Raw genomic sequence first — 18,843 nt, 5'->3', positions numbered from 1 at the left:
CATATGTTGTTAAGAGAGCCTTTTCAGGCGGTGCATTGATACTTACAACTATGGATGGGGAGGATTTCACTCGTCCTGTGAACTCAGATGCAATCAAGAAATACTTTGCCTAAAAATAAAAAAAAATAAAAAGAATAGCTCACTAAGTTGAAAACCTGAAAGGGCGGCTTAGGCAAAAATGAGTGTCTCGGTGGATTGAAAACCCGAAAGGGAGATCCAGGCAAAAGTTAGAGACATAAAAAAATAAATGAATAGCTATCCCGCTAGATTGAGTGCCTCACCCTGGGGCAATCTAGGCAAAAAATAGGGATCTGGCAAGTAACTGCATCCTGACAAGACTTTGCTTTACAACTGTCATCCGTTATAAATTCTCGCTCAGTCATTATCAACTAAAGCTTCAAATACATCTGATTCAGAATTGGTGGAGAAGTGGTCATTATGTTCAATGTATCCCTTTTCCAATATATATCACCAATTTCAAATTTGAAAAGATCTATGGAGTCTTGCCATTTGCAGGCTACAATTCCATCAAATAAATTTGAGCCTTTATCCAATTATTTGCATTCTTAGTTGCTTCCATTTCAACAAATGTTTTGCATGTTCTAATTGGAAAAAAATATCATTGTTTTTATTCAATCCTTTCATAATTATTTTTTAAACAAAGTGAACATTCACAGAGATAAGGGGATGCTGAGGATATCTTCAGTGCTCTCCCAAAGATGGTAAGATTCTTGACAGGGTAAGACAGTTGTTCGTATTCCTGGCACGCTTGTATCCTTTGCCCCTGGAGCCTTTTGTGGTTTTCCCCCGAGCAGAGTGATTGGTAGGATTATTCATCCCTCTTTCCTGCAGCAGAGTAGTGATTCTCCCTCCTCAGCGGATGTGATCTCATTTCATTAGGACAGTATTTGAAGACCCGTGGAAACTTCTGATTTGGTGGTTGTTCCCCACAGAGTTCCATGGTCCCCTTTGACATTTTCCCTAGTAGAGTGCTTCCGTGGTGGACTTCATTTGTATGACGATCCTTTCAACCAGTTGGAATGACTGATGCTCATTCCCCTGCAGAGATCTTTATGGTCCTGGCTTTCTCTCTTGAGATGTAGTACCGGATGTTTGTGTACTTGTTCGTTGGACCTATTTGTGTTAGAAATGTCTGTTTGTCAGCATTCATCATACATAAACCATGCATATTGCATGCTTAATAACATTCAAATATTCATGATGCATTATTTTCCATATACCTCTGATTGTTATTTCTTGTTTGAGGGTATTATGTTTCCCCAAACAGACATTGATGTCCGATATCCTCATGTAGAGTCGACCCCATAAGCAGAAAGTATTTATCCTTCCTTCCGTATTCCCCACTGAGTTATATCCTCGTGGATGATGGTTGTTCCTGTTTCCTCCCAACACATATATTGGGATGGAGTTCCCTATTGAGTTATATCCTCATAAGGGGCAAGTTTTGTTTCAGTGTGCCTATCTAGCTTGATCCTAGACTGGCCCCTTTTGGCTGCTTCTTGCACTCCCTTGTGATGCAAATGAATGATTGCTCAGTAACCAGTTCATCTCATCCCTGGCGGAGTCTATGGTTTTCTACCCTCATACCGGTAGTTGTAAACCCTATTTGTATTCCCTTTGCAGAGTAACTGTTTTGCTCATCCTAATTGATGACGGTTACTTCTCTTTGGTTTTTTGCCCAGTATCCGGTAGATGTAATCCCCTCCTTGATGTTTATCTTTATCCAATATCCGGTATCGATATTCCCTCATCTTTTGGATAATTGCTCTGATCAAGCAATTTATCCCCAGCGGGTCATCTCTCGTCTACCCTTTGTTGTTGGTGACGATTATTTCTCCCCTAGATTGGTCATCATTAAATGCCTAAGTTTCGGTATCCCGATGCCTTTCTTTTCGGTCGATTTATCCTTTTTTTTAACCCAGTAACCGGTTGTGGATAATCTTCCATGCGAGTCTATTGCCTACGTTCTGACGATAATAGATAATATATCTCATGCCCTCTTCGGTCGAAGCCTTTTGTTCTTCCCTAGTCGAGTAAGATTCGTATTCCTTTTTTCGGAATCGAATGACCATCCGGTAATCGAGTTTGCTTTTAGCCCTCTTTTGGATGATGAGTGTCTTGGGAATATTCCCCAATTCACGCTTTGGTTGGTCACCTATTATATGCCCAATAACCGGTATCCCTGGTGTTCCTTCCCTTCTACTCCCTATTATGACTTTTTGTCCCCTGTGGAGTCAGATTTTCCTGAGCTGAAGTGTACCTTTTTTAGGTCTTCCTCAGATGATTTTGGATGTTTGATATCTCTCACCCTTATACCGGTTTTAGATATTCATTCTTCCCGAGAATGTTGTTCTCTCACCCTTATACCGGTGCTCAGATCACGTGTCTCTTTGAGCTTATTACCCAGTAACCGGTAATACCTCCCCCCTTTGCTTTCCCAGGAGAGTTCTGTTTGGATATTGCTCTCCAGCACAGTCCCTTAGTGGATTGTCCCCATCTGGAGTCCGTATTTTTATCCGAAGTAGCCATTATGGATAATCTCTGTTGTATTGGCATATTCCCCAATACATGCGCTTTTGAGTTAGCTCGGGTTCCCATTGATTTGCTCCTTTTGGAATTCTGCTCCCCAAACATTGAGTCGTGCCCTGTTCACGCGTTTTATCCCTTTCCTTATCCCCATAAGAGTCCCTAGAGTCTCTGTCCCATTGAGTGTATTACTTATATGGATTATCAGTTTCTCCTGATTTCTTTTCTTTCTTTATGGACACATATATCCACAAAGTATTACCTTTTGCATACATACATTTGCATCATGAGGTGTCTTAGGGACCCAAATTCGTCTCTTTAATATTATTTAAGCCCATTCTACCTCGTCGAGACGAAGATTTTAACCTTCACTTCTCCGGCTAGAATGACCTTAAATAGGGGCATCTGTAAGACCTCAATTTTGGCCCTAAGATCCCTCATGGCATCACAACATTGCATTTGCAAAGCCTCAAGGATCATAAGCATCTTGGTTCCCTTTGCCTTTGGGTGGGACTTCTTGTGAATGGTTTGAGAGCACCAAGCATGCTTGAATTGTATATTATTGCTTTTCTTGTTTTGTTTACTAACAAAAAGCACAAAAATATGTCACTAACATTTCTTGTTTGTAGCTTGAGTAATCACAAGGTCAAGAGCTTCAAGGAGATCCCTTGTGCAAAAATATGGCCAAGTGAAGATGAAAGCAAGCATGGTAATGGTTCCCAAAGCTCTCATCCATCAAATATGCCCCCCTAGCATCTCAATTCATCATTTTGATCAAAGCAAGTCAAAGGGTTTGAGGGATTGCTTCTCAAAGAAACCCTAATTCATCTGTGTACCACAATGCCTTGCTCATGAAGCAACCTCAGCCCATGGTCAAATACAATCAAGGGAAGTTCTTTAATTCATCATCTCATGCATATTTGAACTTATGTGAGTATCCTCAATCATCAATTCATCAGGACATGAGTTGTGGACTTGAGAAGTTGAATAGTCAATTCATCTAACTATTTTGAAATGCACTGAGACCTAACTTTTTATGTATTGGTCAAATGGAGATGATCCTAAAATCAAAAATGTTCTTAAGGACAATATGAACAACTCTCATGTTCATAACAAATTTAGTTGAAGCTTGAAAGGTCATCATCCATTCCAAGACATTATAGGTCATTTTGACTGAAACCCTAATCTTGGGTCAACTTCCCAAAAACATAACTCATTCATTTTTTATGATTTTGAGGTGGGATCAAATGCATTGGAAATCTTAAGATGTCTAATTCAAATGTTATGTTGAACAAAATTTAAAAATCTCAAAGGAAATACATGTGATAATGCAAAACATTATAGGTCACTTTGGACCAAATGCATTGAAAGGCAAAAAAATCCAACTTCAAGTGCCCATAACTCTTTTATAAAAAAATCCAAATGATGCAAAATTTAAGTCCATTTTGATTTTCTTGAAAAGATCTACAACTTTGATGTTGGGGGTTGTTTCATTTGAGACTTGCATCATCAAAACAGAGGGGCTTGAACTTTGGCCAAATTTGGAAACCTCACCTTTGCATGTTTTGCACCTTACACTTTAACTTCAAAATTCACTAATTTCCACACTTCAAATGGATTTTTGCCCAACATAACATTTGTTCCTTACATCAAGACCTTTCCAACCATTACCGACATGCTCATGTTTGGATTTGGCAAATGGCATTTTCGAGGACTTCAAGTTTTATGACCAATTATGGATTTCATGTTAAAACTCCATGCACAAGCCATTGCAACTCAGAGTACACGTCCATTTCAATTTGGTATGATATCAACTTGCATTTGCACTTGATTTTGGGCCTCACATGCGCCTGTACAGGCCCATGCATGGAGGATCCAATTTCATGCACATGAGTTTGATCACCCTTGCCTTGCCTCTCCATCTATAAATAGAAGCATCATTTCATTCAATTTCCATCCCTGAATCAATCTGAAATGCTGCAGAATTCAAAACCTAGCCATCACTAAAGGAATTTCTACTTTCTTCTAAAAAATTCAGATTTGAATTTCAACTACCTTGGTTGATTTTCAGACCTACAATTCCTTAGCCATGCTTCATCTTCATCACTAAATCCTACTGCAAGCTTTGGTTGAGAAGAATCGTGCTCTCCATACCTGCATTTCAAAGGTGGACATCAGAACTTTTTCTCTTCGAAACTCTTTGATCCTTGCTTATTTCTTTAGTTCCTTGGCTTGGCTGAAGTCCTCTCATTAGAGGCATCTGATTTGTGCTTTCAATTTTGTAAAAACATGAAGTTCATGATGAACACCATCAAGCTTCCATCTCTGATATCTCTCTTAATAGAAATCTAGAGTGGAAATGAGTGGTATAGGAGTGATGTACATCACTTCCTCTTTCGATTGATGCCTGGATTGTGTGTTTTGGTGCACATTTGCTCTTCTACAAATTTGAGCTCTCGCCGGAGCTAGCCGGAGAAGACGGTGGCACTGGCCACCGTCTGGTCTCCAGATCCAATCGTGGCCATGCATTCTTATTTCCATATCTAATCCTGGCCTTTGCTTCTTATGACTTATTTTAATGCCCTATGTGACGCGTTTGACTGGAGACCACCATGAGCGCGCGCTTCTGGAGCGTCTGATCAGCCACGTCAATTAATGAGGCTTGATCAAACGCTCATGGTTTTTTTGAATTTCTTATTTTCTGATTTTATTTCTTTTATTCTTTTAATTTTCAAAAATTCATATCTTCTTCATTTTAAATCCAAAAAATATGGGACCAATTGCATTCTTTTCCATTTTAACTCTAGTTTCTAAAAATGATTTTTAATATTATTTATTTTGTCATTTGATATTTTTTTGTGAATTTTCTCTTTTCTGGTTATTTTAAATTCATTTTAAATAGTTTTTGATATTCAAGTAATACAAAAATATTTTCTTAACCTATTTGAATGATGATGAATCTATGAAAAATATTCTGATCAATTTTTTAATTGATTTGAGATTTATTTGAGATTTTAGTTCAATTAGGTTATTTTTATTCATTTTTAATTGATTAAAAATAGTTTCTGACTTTTAAAAATGCTGAAATTTTTTGTCAAACTTTGTTTGACCTTGTTGAACTTGGGATAAATCACTTAGAATTTTCAAAGTTGATTTGAAGTGATTTTGAAGTTTGACCTTTCTTTATTTTTTATTCAAGTTTATTTTTAAATATTAAAATATGCCAAAAAATATTTTGTTCATTTCTTGACTTCCAATCTTCATCTCACTTCTGTTTTTGAGTGTTTGACCTTGATCCTCAATGTCATTGGTCAACACATGTGATTGGTACATTCTATTTCATTTAATGCACTTTAATTTTTCCATTTCCATTTCCATTAGTCATCTCCTTCTTCTTCTTCTCTTTTTCTTTTTGATCAATGAGTTGAAGGTTGATAAGTTAGCATTGATTAGGGAGACTTAATCTTCCTTAATCCAAATCTAATTCATCTTGATCAATTGATCAAGTGAATGGCTTTGCATTAAGGATAGGTTGTTTCCCAAATCATGCAAAAGACTTAAACCAATACAAGATCAATTCTCATTTTCTTTTTGGCATGGCAAGTTGTTGGAACTTGGTTCACTAATCAAGACTTCTAACTTGTGTTGTTGCCTACATTATTATTGACCGGCCTCAGATAGTTGTGACTTCTACATAAGTCCAATTACAATTACTTAACATAGCGCTAAATTTGCCTGATGGCCCGCTAACTATTAACCACTAACTATTAACATTTACTTTTTGCACTTTACTTTTATGCAATTTATCATTCTTGTACATATTATTCATTTGCTTTTTCCTTTGCTCACTTGAGCACATGTTTATGTTAATGCCATTTGCCTTTTGCTCACTTGAGCATATAATTGTGTATATATATCTTTTGTGCTTGTGTTTTGTCTGTTTGTTGTGAGCCAAATGCCAAGAATTGGACAAATGGACTTAGACTTTAGGACGTTACCCTAGTTAATGGAGTTTGAAGAGCAACTAGGCCTCATGCCTTTAGAGTGCTTAAATGTCAAAGAGCAACTAGGCCTCATGCCTTTAGATTGCTTAAAGCTTAAAGATGAACATTGAAAGGACCATATTCTAAACTCCCTCTTGTCCATTCTTTGATTGTTTATAGAACTTTTTGATGTGTGTGTTTTTGTGCTAGGGATTCCAATTTGAGCCTAATTGAGGAACCATTACTATGAGCTTCTAAGATGAGAGAGATCCAAGAGACCTTGAGGAGCCTTATCCAAGAATTCATTGATTGTTGATTGCTTGAGTTTATGCTTATGTGATTGCTTATTCCAAGGGATGGGAGTTACTTGGATCATCAATATGATCTCAAGAGAGGAACTCCTTTAGTGGTTTTGTTTCTTATCCCTTACCTCTTGTATGCTTAGGACCTTAGCCATTCTTTTTCTTCTCTCAACTCTAACCCAAGCCAAAACTTTTGTGCAAACATTTAACATTTGTTTTCAACATTAGAAACCTAAGCCTTATGCTTTTGATTTTTAAACTTTCTTTTCATAACACTTATTTTGAATTGAATCTTTAAATCAACTTTGACCATATTTTGTAAATACTTTTCATCGGTAAATATAACCCATTCAAATACTTTTTGTGGTTTCAAAGGCCACTTTCTTAATCACTTTTTTATAACCTTTAGCTATTAAGTTTGAGTTATCCTTGAGGTAGATGTAATGCTCACCTTTATCCTTAGTGATGGACAATGAGTCTTCCATGCTTATTATAGGGTTAACCCCTCACTAGCATGTTGAAGCTATCCTCACATGGTGGATTTGTGGTTTTGGGTTGAGTTTTCTCCCATGGATAACAAAAGACCTTAAGGCTTTTGGACCAATCAATTCACCAACTCATTTTGAAATTTTTACCCCGAACTACGAGGTTTTGATCCTAATCTTTTTAAGATGGTACGTAGGCAGTGGGTTTTATCCATTCAAAGACAAAATGTAAATAAACGTGTATATTCTTTTCTCATCTCTTCACTCATGTTTGCACAAATAAATTTTCACAAAATACCAACCTTACAACAAGTGTGAAAAGGGCTCCCTAGGAGTACCTAGGATGTTTTGGATGCTTAAAACCTTCCCATTGCATAACCAACCCCCTTACCCAGATCTCTGACATTTTTACTAGTTTTTGATTTGATAAAACTTTTAGGTTTTTGTTCGCTTTCTAACCATTCCTTTGGATAAATAGAAGTGCGGTGACGACTCGACTTGTATGGTTTACCTTGGATTTAGTCAATATTTCTAATGGTAACGAATACCCCGCTACACCAACATAAAAATGAGGGATTAAAACCTCGTAGTTTGTGGTATCAATTTAAAAGTGGGTGAATTGCTTTTAATCAAAATTTAAGTTAAAAGAGGCACAAAGGGGCCAAAAGTTTGAATGAGTGTTAGTTCTTTTTGTCTTTTGAAATTTTAAGTCAATATGATTAGATTTATTTACAAGTTTGATTTAAGAAAAAAATTTGAAAGTTCAATGGCATAAGGCCAAAGTTTCTAATTTAAAATAAGGTCTAAGTTTTGAAATTACAAGCAAAGAAGGTTTTTGAAAAGGGGAAGAGATTTTTAAATTTAAGAAATGGGAGGAGATGAAGACGTTAACCTAAGCATAAAATTAAAAGTTAAGAGTTGAAAAGATCTGACCAATGGGATGCAATCCAACAAACAAGAATGTCTTATAGAAAACCCACTTTTCCTTTGGACTTTGAATCAAGTAATAATCAGCAAACAATTAGCAATATCAAACATCAGGGAGATCAAGGAATTAAATAAATATGGTCACATCCAAGAAAGCAAGTCCCATAGCTAGTAGTCTTCTTTGTCTTTCCATGTATCAGATGAAATACTCCTTGATTAACTTAGAATAGAGCATTAGGTATGAGGTCAAAATAACAGTTGCAGCAGATGAGTTCAAGTGGATCCCAATACTTGCATCAGATGAAAGCTTAAATTACAATAACATGGTCTCAAAAATGTTGGCATTGGCCAAGTCCTTTTGTATAGGGAATGTTGCCTAATCCTAAGTTCAAAAGTTCAGATCAAACCCAACAGTCCACACAAACATTTTTTTGGATTTTTATTGTTTATTAAGTATTTTAAGGTCCTAAGACCACAAACATAAACAAAATACACAAACAAATATATACAATCACAATATATGGCTCAAATGAAAAAAGTGAAATGACATAAACATATAGAAGTTAAATGATATGTAAATAACAATGAATGGTAAATGACTAAAAATTAAATTGCATAAAGTAAATGGCTTGAAAGTAAAGCAAACTTAATACGAGTTAGTCAAATGATAGTCAAGGTTAATTAAATGTTAGTGATGTTTTGCTTTTTTAATTGATTAAGTCATTCTTTGGAGAACACTCAACCATCTATTCCCAAGCATGAATCCTTGAACCAATACATCTTCCAAATGAAGGAAAAAAGGTCAAGTTTCCACATAATACCATGAAAGATGGGAGACTTGCAATCTCACTTACTAGAATGCTATGCCTTTAGGGTAAAAATTTAGCTATATGTTAAGCAATCGTAATTGGATTAATGTAGAAGTCACAACTATCTGAGGCTGGGCAATAAAAATTTAGGTGCTAATGCATGTTAGAGATTTGGTATAATGAACCAAACTCCTAAAACATACCACACACTAAAAGAAAAGATCAAAATGGATGGACCTATCTCATCCATACTTGTATTGGTTCATCTAACACAAGGTTATTGATGAACCAATTAGCCTTAGGATCTTGAGATTTCATTGGTCAATGAGAGGGATGAGAAAGAATGGGCTGAAGATGAAAAGGGAAGGGAGATGAGATAAACACAAATTGGTCATGGGAGGAATTTTATCAAATTAAAATTATTCATTCATTTTGGGAGATGAAATGTACATTTCATCAATCCCTTAAATCTAATGATTTTAATCCAACAAAAGTCAAATAAACATTGACCAAGGCTCAAACAAATAGTCAAGCATCACAAGACCATAAAAATGGCTCAACATAAATTTCACACAATTAATCAATTAAAAATCAAATTAAAAATGTATTTAAATTCAATTTAATTTGGTCAAAACCTAAAATCTCTTCAAAGCACCAAATAAATTGCCAAGAGATTTATTCTAGGTCAAACAAGGTCAAAGGACCTTAGACAAAAAATTTCATGATTTTTGAAAAGTCAGAAGTATTTTTAAACAATTAAAAATATGCACAAAAACATTTACTTCATGAAAAATATCAAAGTAAATCAAAAAAATATTCTTAATTCAGAAAATGAAAGATAAAAATATTTAAAGATTTTTGGTGAAATTCCCATATTTTTTGGATTAAAAATGAAATTTATATGAATTAAACAAAATAAAGCAATTAAATGAAAAGCAGAAAATACAAAAAAAAATAAGAGCCATCAGATCTCCCTCATTAATTGAGGTGGCAGATCTGATGGACAAAACACGCGCTCCATCATGTTCCCTAGTCAATGCGTGTACATTCATGGTAATCAAAATCGAAGGCCAAGATTAAAACATTTTAAATAGATTTGATGGTTGTGAGGTGTGACAATACACCACCGGAGCTAGGGCTCTGGTCTTCTTCTCTGGTGGACCTTACCGGATTGGTCCACCACCAACCGCCATGAAAACAAAAAACAAGGACATAGATTCAAAGAAAAAACGCTCAGGAAATCGAATCCGGCCTCAATTTTCTCCAATTCCAAGTATATAAAAAGATACAGTGATTTGAATTTTGAGGATCATGAACTGAGTTGCTTCGATTTGACCTCAAAGCAACTCAATCTTGTTTCCTACATTGGTAGGACTTAAGCCAACCAAAAATCACAAAGAATGATGAAGAATTGAGAGAGAATCTAAGAGATGGAGCTTTGAAAAATCACCTTCGAGTTGGTTCAAATTCACTTGATCTTGATCTGGATTTCCTTGCTTTCTCTTCCTCTTGCTTGTAGTGATCAATTGAAATCGAAATGGCAATGAACTCTTGGAGTTTGAATTTCCAAAAATGAAGATGAAATTTAACTCGATTTCAATTGAAATCTTCAAGAATTCTATGAAATGGAGGGTTTTGATTATTCTGGCAAAGCATGGGCAAGGTGTTGATGAATTTCTAAGCTCATTGCACTTGTAGTTATAGGGTTATCACATGCTTGCCACACACTTCGATTTAAAATCCAAAATTAGCGACTTTGCATCATGAGCTTTCATGGGCGTGTGCAAAGCCCAAAGAATCATTTAAAAAGGTCCAAAATCCTGCATAGGTCATGCTGAAAGCAATGCATTAAGCCATGCAATGTTGAAATGAGTTTGATCATGATATTCTTCCAAATGGTACCATGCATTACACCCATGCGCAAGTCCTTCATTCTTTAGGAAAATGAGATGATCTTGGACTTTTTGGATAGGTGAGATCAAGGGGAACAACTTTCATGTTGAACAGTTTTCTATTTGAAGCTTGGATCATGATGAATTTTGAGGTGGAAATTTGGAAAATTAAACATAAATGAAAATTTTCTAAGTACCAAGTCAAATGTTCACTTCTTCCACCTTGAAAAACTTTTTCAATGGACTTAAAATGGAAAATGTGTTGGTGTAAGCCCTAGAGGCCAATACTTTTGATACTTGTATCGAGTTATTTATTAATAATAAAAGGCTTTTTCTTTATTACGTTTGTTTAATAAAGTCCCTAGATTAGTTAGTCCGTTTAATGCATCAAGTGTGACCTGATCATGAGACCACATTAAACATAAGGACATTATTCTTAAAGTATCCGTAGTCGAGCTTTATTGTGAAGTGGGATAACATTAAAGCATTGAGACTATTATGTTTGTAGACTGATGATCACATCTCATGGATCATGGATAGAGAGTTATCAAGTCTTAAACATAGGCATGAATATTAAGAGTAATATTTATACCGGATTGACCCGCTATGAGAATACTATATAGAAAGTTATGCAAAGTGTCATATGTTATTCTCATGGTGATAATAGTGTATACCACTCTTCGACCTGAAACCACTATGGACCCTAGATGTAGAGTCGAGTGCTTTGTTGCTGATCCAATGTTGTCCATAACTGGATGACCATAAAGATAGTTGATGGGTACTCCACAAAGCATGCTGAGGGACATGAGTGACCTAGATGGAATTTGCCCATCCTGTGTAATAGGATAAATGTCTATGGGCCCAATATTGAACTGGACAAGGATGACATGGTCTATACCTTGTGTTCAATATAGACATAAGGGCAAAGGGGTAATTATACACATAATTATTATCACAGGAGGTTTTGTCAGATCACATGACATTTTCGTGTCTTGGGTAGCAGTGATGTGTTTCTAGATACCGCTCACTGTTTATTATGTTAAATGCGTGATTTAATATAACTGCCAACGTCGCGAAAACCTACAGGGTTACACACAAAGGACGGATTGATGATAGATAGAGTAACTAAGGAACATCGTAAGGTACGGTGTACTTAAGTAGAATACGAAGTATGGTAAGGTACCAAATACTTAAGTGATTTTGGCATATTATGAGATATGGGCCAAAATACACTTAAGTGGGCGTTTTGGCTTGAAGTTCATACAAGTGGTTCTATAAATAGAACTCTTGTGCAAAAGCATTGTATGGGAATACAACACAACTGAAGAGTTGGAATTTCGTATCTCTCTTTCTCTCACTCAAAGCCTTCATTCATAACAGCTAGCACTGCGATTGAAGGAATCCGTTCGTGTGGACTGAGTAGAGACGTTGTCATCGTTCAACGTTCGTGATCGCCACAAGAGGTAACGATTCTATCACTGATCATGCCCATTCGTAAGGATTACTAAATGGAGAAATTTTTAAATTCCGCTGCGCCTTGGATGGCATTTCTCCTTCAGTGGTATCAGAGCCACTTACGAAATCATGAATCTGATAACTGTTTTTGTTTTGTAATAATATGATTAAAGACAGATTGAATCAAAGATTAAATTGAGATCGATCAAGTTATATATATGATATATGTAATCCTGATGCAAAATACATTATATATGATATAGTGTTCTCGTTTCTTTCATTCAAACACTCAATGGTTGTTTTCCTTTGAGCGATCAATGGTCATTTGCTTCTTGATCCGACATTAGTATGGTGAAGCAATGACGTGTTGATCAATCATACTGAATCAACAATCGAGATGTGTTTGACGATCTGAAATTGGTGCATTAGGGTTAGTGACGGCACAAGGGTTGTGTTGTCAGAGAGTTATGCGATTGGGGTTGTGACTGCACAAGAGTTGTGCTTTCTAAACAATTTTCCGTACAGTGTTAACCGGTTAACGCATATGGTTAACCGGTTAACGCAATACGAAATAAATTTTTTGAGTTTTTCAAACAATGTTAACCGGTTAACGCATTTGGTTAACCGGTTAACGCAAGACGGAAAACAGTTTTCCAAGAGATTTTCAAACAGTGTTAACCGGTTAACGCAAGGCAGAAAATAATTTTTGAACAGATTTCAAACAGTGTTAACCGGTTAACGCAAGGCAAAATTCACCCGTTCGGCTAAATCAGTGCTTTAAAGTATCAAGTGTTGATGCGAAAAACGACGTCAATTTTAAATGAATTGTTCATTAAAACTTTCGAGATTTAATCAATTTTAAACACCCGTTCCCGCTGACCGGGCAGCGGACCCCCGACTAACTCTGCATAGTGTGATCGGTCGTCGAGATTTAATCTGATTTTATTAATTAAAGGAATTAATAATAATAATAAAGTGTTTATTATTGTCTTGTGGTGATCGGTTATGGCCTTAGTTTTCCTTTTTTTTGCTTTGGGTTTTAAAATACGACCTGCGTGTCGTGCCTCTCTCTTAATCTCCCAAATGTAACTTCTTTTCTCATCTCACTCCCTCGTATGTAAAATGAGTTTCTTTTATGTAATGTAATGGTATGAAGAAAGTAAAGAAGTCAGTGCCAAAGGAGGACAACCTTGAAGATCTTGCTTGGAGAAGCTTAGATCATTGTTAGGTTAGCTTAGGTTCTCTCATTGGCTTGGCAGAACATTGCGCTAGGGGCCATAACTGTTTCATTATGTTTGTATGTATGTTGATGCATGTGAATGTATGTTGATGCATGTGAGAGACGGTTTATATGATAAACAAGCCGGTGAGATCAGAAAAATTGCAATTCCCTCAAATTAAATATTAAGTTTATGCTTTCCAAGTTTTAACACTCATCAAGACTAGTATCGAATAATGTAGCTTTCGCCTACGCGAGGTGCATGTTCTATATTAGTAAGGTGCGATGGGATAATTGTAATATCCAACTGTTAAAACAATGGGTCAAACTTAACTAAACAAATTATAATAAGATTATATATATGTTTAGAAGCAAGAGTTGGGAATGATCCATATGATGGATTAGAATAAGGAGTTATTCACCCAACTGAAACTTTCGAGAGTTGTATGAGATGCAATTGGAAGGAGTTCCTACCTAAATAACCTAGTTTTGTGTAATCCGCCTACGCGGACTTAGAACGAAGTGAAATATGGATGTCGACCCACTAGAAAATCTTCCAACGGGATTTTCCGAATCAAATGATGAGGGTCATTTGTTTTGAGTAAAATAGTGAGAGCATATTTAATTAAAGGCCTAATTAAATATGTCAATGATACTTATATTTTCATTAATCCTTGTGTAGATTACCATGACAACAAACACCTCTAACAACATCTTGCGATCAATCCTTGACAAGGAAAAATTGTCTGGGACAAATTTTCTTGATTGGTACCGAAACCTGAGGATTGTCCTCAAACATGATAAAGGGAAAGGCAAGGAAGTTGCCAAACCCCAACCCACTATTGCTGCTTTGAAGCCTAGTGGAAGCATAGAAAAAGAAGGCACCTGCTTCCATTGCGGTAAGACCGCACACTGGAAGAGGAACTGCCCAAAATACTTGGAAGATAGGAAGAATGGAGTAGAGACTCCAACTTTAGGTATTTTTGTTATTGAAATTAATTTATCTACTTCTGCATCATGGGTATTAGATACTGGATACGGTTCGCACATTTGTACAAATGTGCATGGACTAAAAAGGAGTAGAGATTTGGCAAAAGGTGAAGTCGACCTACGAGTTGGCAATGGAGCAAAGGTTGCTGCCTTAGCCGTACGAACTTATGAATTGACTTTACCTAGTGGTTTAATAATTCAGTTAGAGAACTGTTATTATGTACCAGCAATTAGCAGGAATATTATTTCCGTTTCTTGTTTGGACAAGTTTGGTTTTTCATTTATAATAAAGAGAAATTATAGCTCAATTTATTTGAATGATATATTCTATGCTACTGCACAAATGAACAATGGACTATATGTCCTTGATCTTGAAATGCCTATTTATAACATTAATACTAAAAGGATTAAACCTAATGAGTTAAATCCAACTTACCTTTGGCATTGTCGATTAGGCCACATAAATGAGAAACGCATTTCCAAACTCCATAAAGATGGACTCTTGGACTCTTTTGATTATGAATCATATGAGACATGCAGATCTTGTTTAATTGGAAAGATGACAAAGTCTCCATTCACAGGAAAAGGTGAAAGAGCTAATGATCTTTTGGCCCTCATACATACTGATGTATGTGGACCACTGAACATACCAGCCAGAGGAGGTTTTCAATACTTCATCACATTTACTGATGATTTCAGTAGATATGGTTATGTGTATTTAATGAAACACAAATCAAAGTCCTTTGAAAAGTTCAAGGAATTCAAGAATGAAGTACAAAACCAACTAGGTAAGAATATTAAAACTCTTCGATCAGATCGAGGTGGTGAGTATTTAAGCCTAGAGTTTGATGACCATCTGAAAGAGTGTGGGATCCTATCCCAACTTACTCCTCCTGGAACACCCCAATGGAATGGTGTATCAGAGAGAAGAAATCGAACCCTGTTAGACATGGTCTGATCCATGATGAGTCACGCCGATCTTCCAAACTCCTTTTGGGGACATGCGCTGTTGACAGCAGCTTACACACTTAACCGTGTTCCATCCAAAAAGGTTGAGAAGACACCATATGAGATATGGAGTGGTGAGAAACCACATATGTCTTACATGAAGATTTGGGGTTGCGAAGTTTATGTGAAACGACAAATTTCAACTAAGCTTGAGCCCAAATCTGACAAATGCTTATTTGTGGGGTATCCTAAAGAAACAAGAGGGTATTACTTCTACAATCCTTCTGAGGGCAAAGTGTTTGTCGCTCAAATTGGAGTTTTCCTAGAAAAGGATTTTATTTCCAAAGGAACCAGTGGGAGGAAAGTAGAGCTTGAAGAAATTCAAGAATCACAAAGCATCGATACACCTATGGAGGAATTAGAGCAGGAAACAGAAGTGGTTGTGGAAGAGCAACCTGCTCAAGTATAGCAAGACCAGCGTAGGTCAAGCAGGATACGTCACCTACCTGAGAGATATGGATATCTCATAACAGATCAAGGTGATGTATTACTCGTGGATCAAGATGAGCCTGTGACCTACCAAGAGGCCATAATTGGTCCCGACTCTGAGAAGTGGCTAGAAGCCATGAAATCTGAAATGGATTCCATGTACACAAACCAAGTTTGGACCTTGGTAGAGCCTCCTGTAGGAGTTAATCCTATAGGATGCAAGTGGGTCTTCAAAAAGAAGACTGACATGGATGGTAAAGTACATACCTATAAGGCAATACTGGTTGCAAAAGGATATAAACAAATTCATGGGGTTGACTATGATGAAACCTTTTCACCAGTTGCAATGCTTAAATCTGTTCGGATTTTACTTGCTATCGCTGCATATCATGATTATGAAATATGGAAGATGGATGTCAAAACTGCTTTCCTTAATGGGAATCTTCTTGATGATGTGTACATGACACAGCCTGAAGGATTTGACATACCAGAAGAAGCCCAAAAGATATGTAAGCTACAAAGATCAATCTATGGATTGAAGCAAGCTTCCAGAAGCTGGAATCTTCGTTTTGATGAAACGGTAAAACAATATGGATTCATCAAGAACGAAGATGAGCCTTGTGTCTACAAGAAGGTTAGTGGGAGCATGATCGTGTTCCTGGTGTTATATGTAGATGACATATTACTCATTGGAAACGATGCCCTTACCCTGCAACAAGTAAAGTCTTGGTTGGGGAAATGCTTTTCTATGAAGGACCTAGGTGAAGCAGGCTATATATTAGGAATCAGAATCTATAGAGATAGATCACGAAAATTGCTTGGCCTAAGTCAGAGTACATACATAGACAAAGTGCTGAGACGCTTTAATATGCATGATTCCAAGAAAGGATTCATACCTATGCAACATGGCCTGTGTCTATCAAAAACACAATCCCCTTCAACTAAGGAAGAAAGGGAACGCATGAATAAGATTCCATATGCATCTGCAATAGGATCTATCATGTATGCCATGTTATGTACTCGACCAGATGTCTCGTATGCTTTAAGTGCAACAAGTAGGTACCAATCTGATCTTGGTGATGCCCATTGGGTAGCTGTTAAGAATATCCTTAAGTACTTGAGAAGGACTAAGGAATCATTCTTGATATATGGAGGTCAGCAAGAGTTGGCTGTAATTGGTTACACCGATGCTAGCTTCCAGACAGATAAGGATGACATTAGATCGCAATCTGGTTATGTGTTTTGCTTGAACGGTGGCGCTGTGAGCTGGAAAAGTTCAAAGCAAGATACAATTGCTGATTCTACAACTGAGGCCGAGTATATTGCTGCCTCAAGTGCAGCAAAGGAAGCTGTTTGGATCAAAAAGTTCATTAGTGAACTTGGCATAGTCCCTAGCATTGTGGATCCCATTGCTCTCTATTGTGATAACAATGGTGCTATCGCACAAGCTAAGGAGCCTAGATCTCACCAACGATCCAAACACATACTAAGGCGTTATCATCTCATTCGAGAGATAATAGATAGAGGAGATGTGAAAATATGTAAAGTACATACACTTGACAATATTGCTGACCCGCTGACAAAGCCTCTTGCACAGCAGAAGCATGATGGCCATACTAGATCAATGGGCATAAGGGGTATGCCTGATTGGATCTAGTGCTAGTGGGAGATTGTTGGTGTAAGCCCTAGAGGCCAATACTTTTGGTACTTGTATCGAATTATTTATTAATAATAAAAGGCTTTTTCTTTATTACATTTGTTTAATAAAGTCCCTAGAATAGTTAGTCCGTTTAATGCATCAAGTGTGACTTGATCATGAGACCACATTAAACATAAGGACACTATTCTTAAAGTATCCGTAGTCGAGCTTTATTGTGAAGTGGGATAACATTAAAGCATTGAGACTATTATGTTTGTAGACTAATGATCACATCTCATGGATCATGGATAAAGAGTTATCAAGTCTTAAACATAGGTATGAATATTAAGAGTAATATTTATACCGGATTGACCCGCTATGAGAATACTATATAGAAAGTTATGCAAAGCGTCATAAGTTATTCTCATGGTGATAATAGTGTATACCACTCTTCGACCTGAAACCACTATGGACCCTAGATGTAGAGTCGAGTGCTTTGTTGCTGATCCAACATTGTCCGTAACTGGATGACCATAAAGACAGTTAATGGGTACTCCACAAAGCATGTTGAGGGACATGCGTGACCTAGATGGAATTTGCCCATCATGCGTAACAGGATAAATGTCTATGGGCCCAATATTGAACTGGACAAGGATGACACGGTCTATACCTTGTGTTCAATATATACATAAGGGCAAAGGGGTAACTATACACATAATTATTATCACAGGAGGTTTTGTCAGATCACATGACATTTTCGTGTCTTGGGTAGCAGTGATGTGTTGCTAGATACCGCTCACTGTTTATTATGTTAAATGCGTGATTTAATATAATTGCCAACGCGCGAAAACCTACAGGGTCACACATAAAGGACAGATTGATGAGAGATAGAGTAACTAAGGAACATCGTAAGGTACAGTGTACTTAAGTAGAATACGAAGTATGGTAAGATACCAAATACTTAAGTGATTTTGGCATATTATGAGATATGGGCCAAAATACACTTAAGTGGGCGTTTTGGCTTTAAGCCCACACAAGTGGTTCTATAAATAGAACTCTTGTTCAAAAGCATTGTATGGGAATACAACACAATTGAAGAGTTAGAATTTCGTATCTCTCTTTCTCTCACTCAAAGTCTTCATTCATAACAGCTAGCAC

The sequence above is a fragment of the Lathyrus oleraceus genome, chromosome 2 (genome assembly GCF_024323335.1).
Source record: "Lathyrus oleraceus cultivar Zhongwan6 chromosome 2, CAAS_Psat_ZW6_1.0, whole genome shotgun sequence".
NCBI classification, from domain to species: Eukaryota; Viridiplantae; Streptophyta; class Magnoliopsida; order Fabales; family Fabaceae; genus Lathyrus; species Lathyrus oleraceus.
The sequence above is the reverse complement of the archived record's forward strand: the minus strand, read 5'-3'. Positions refer to the sequence as shown.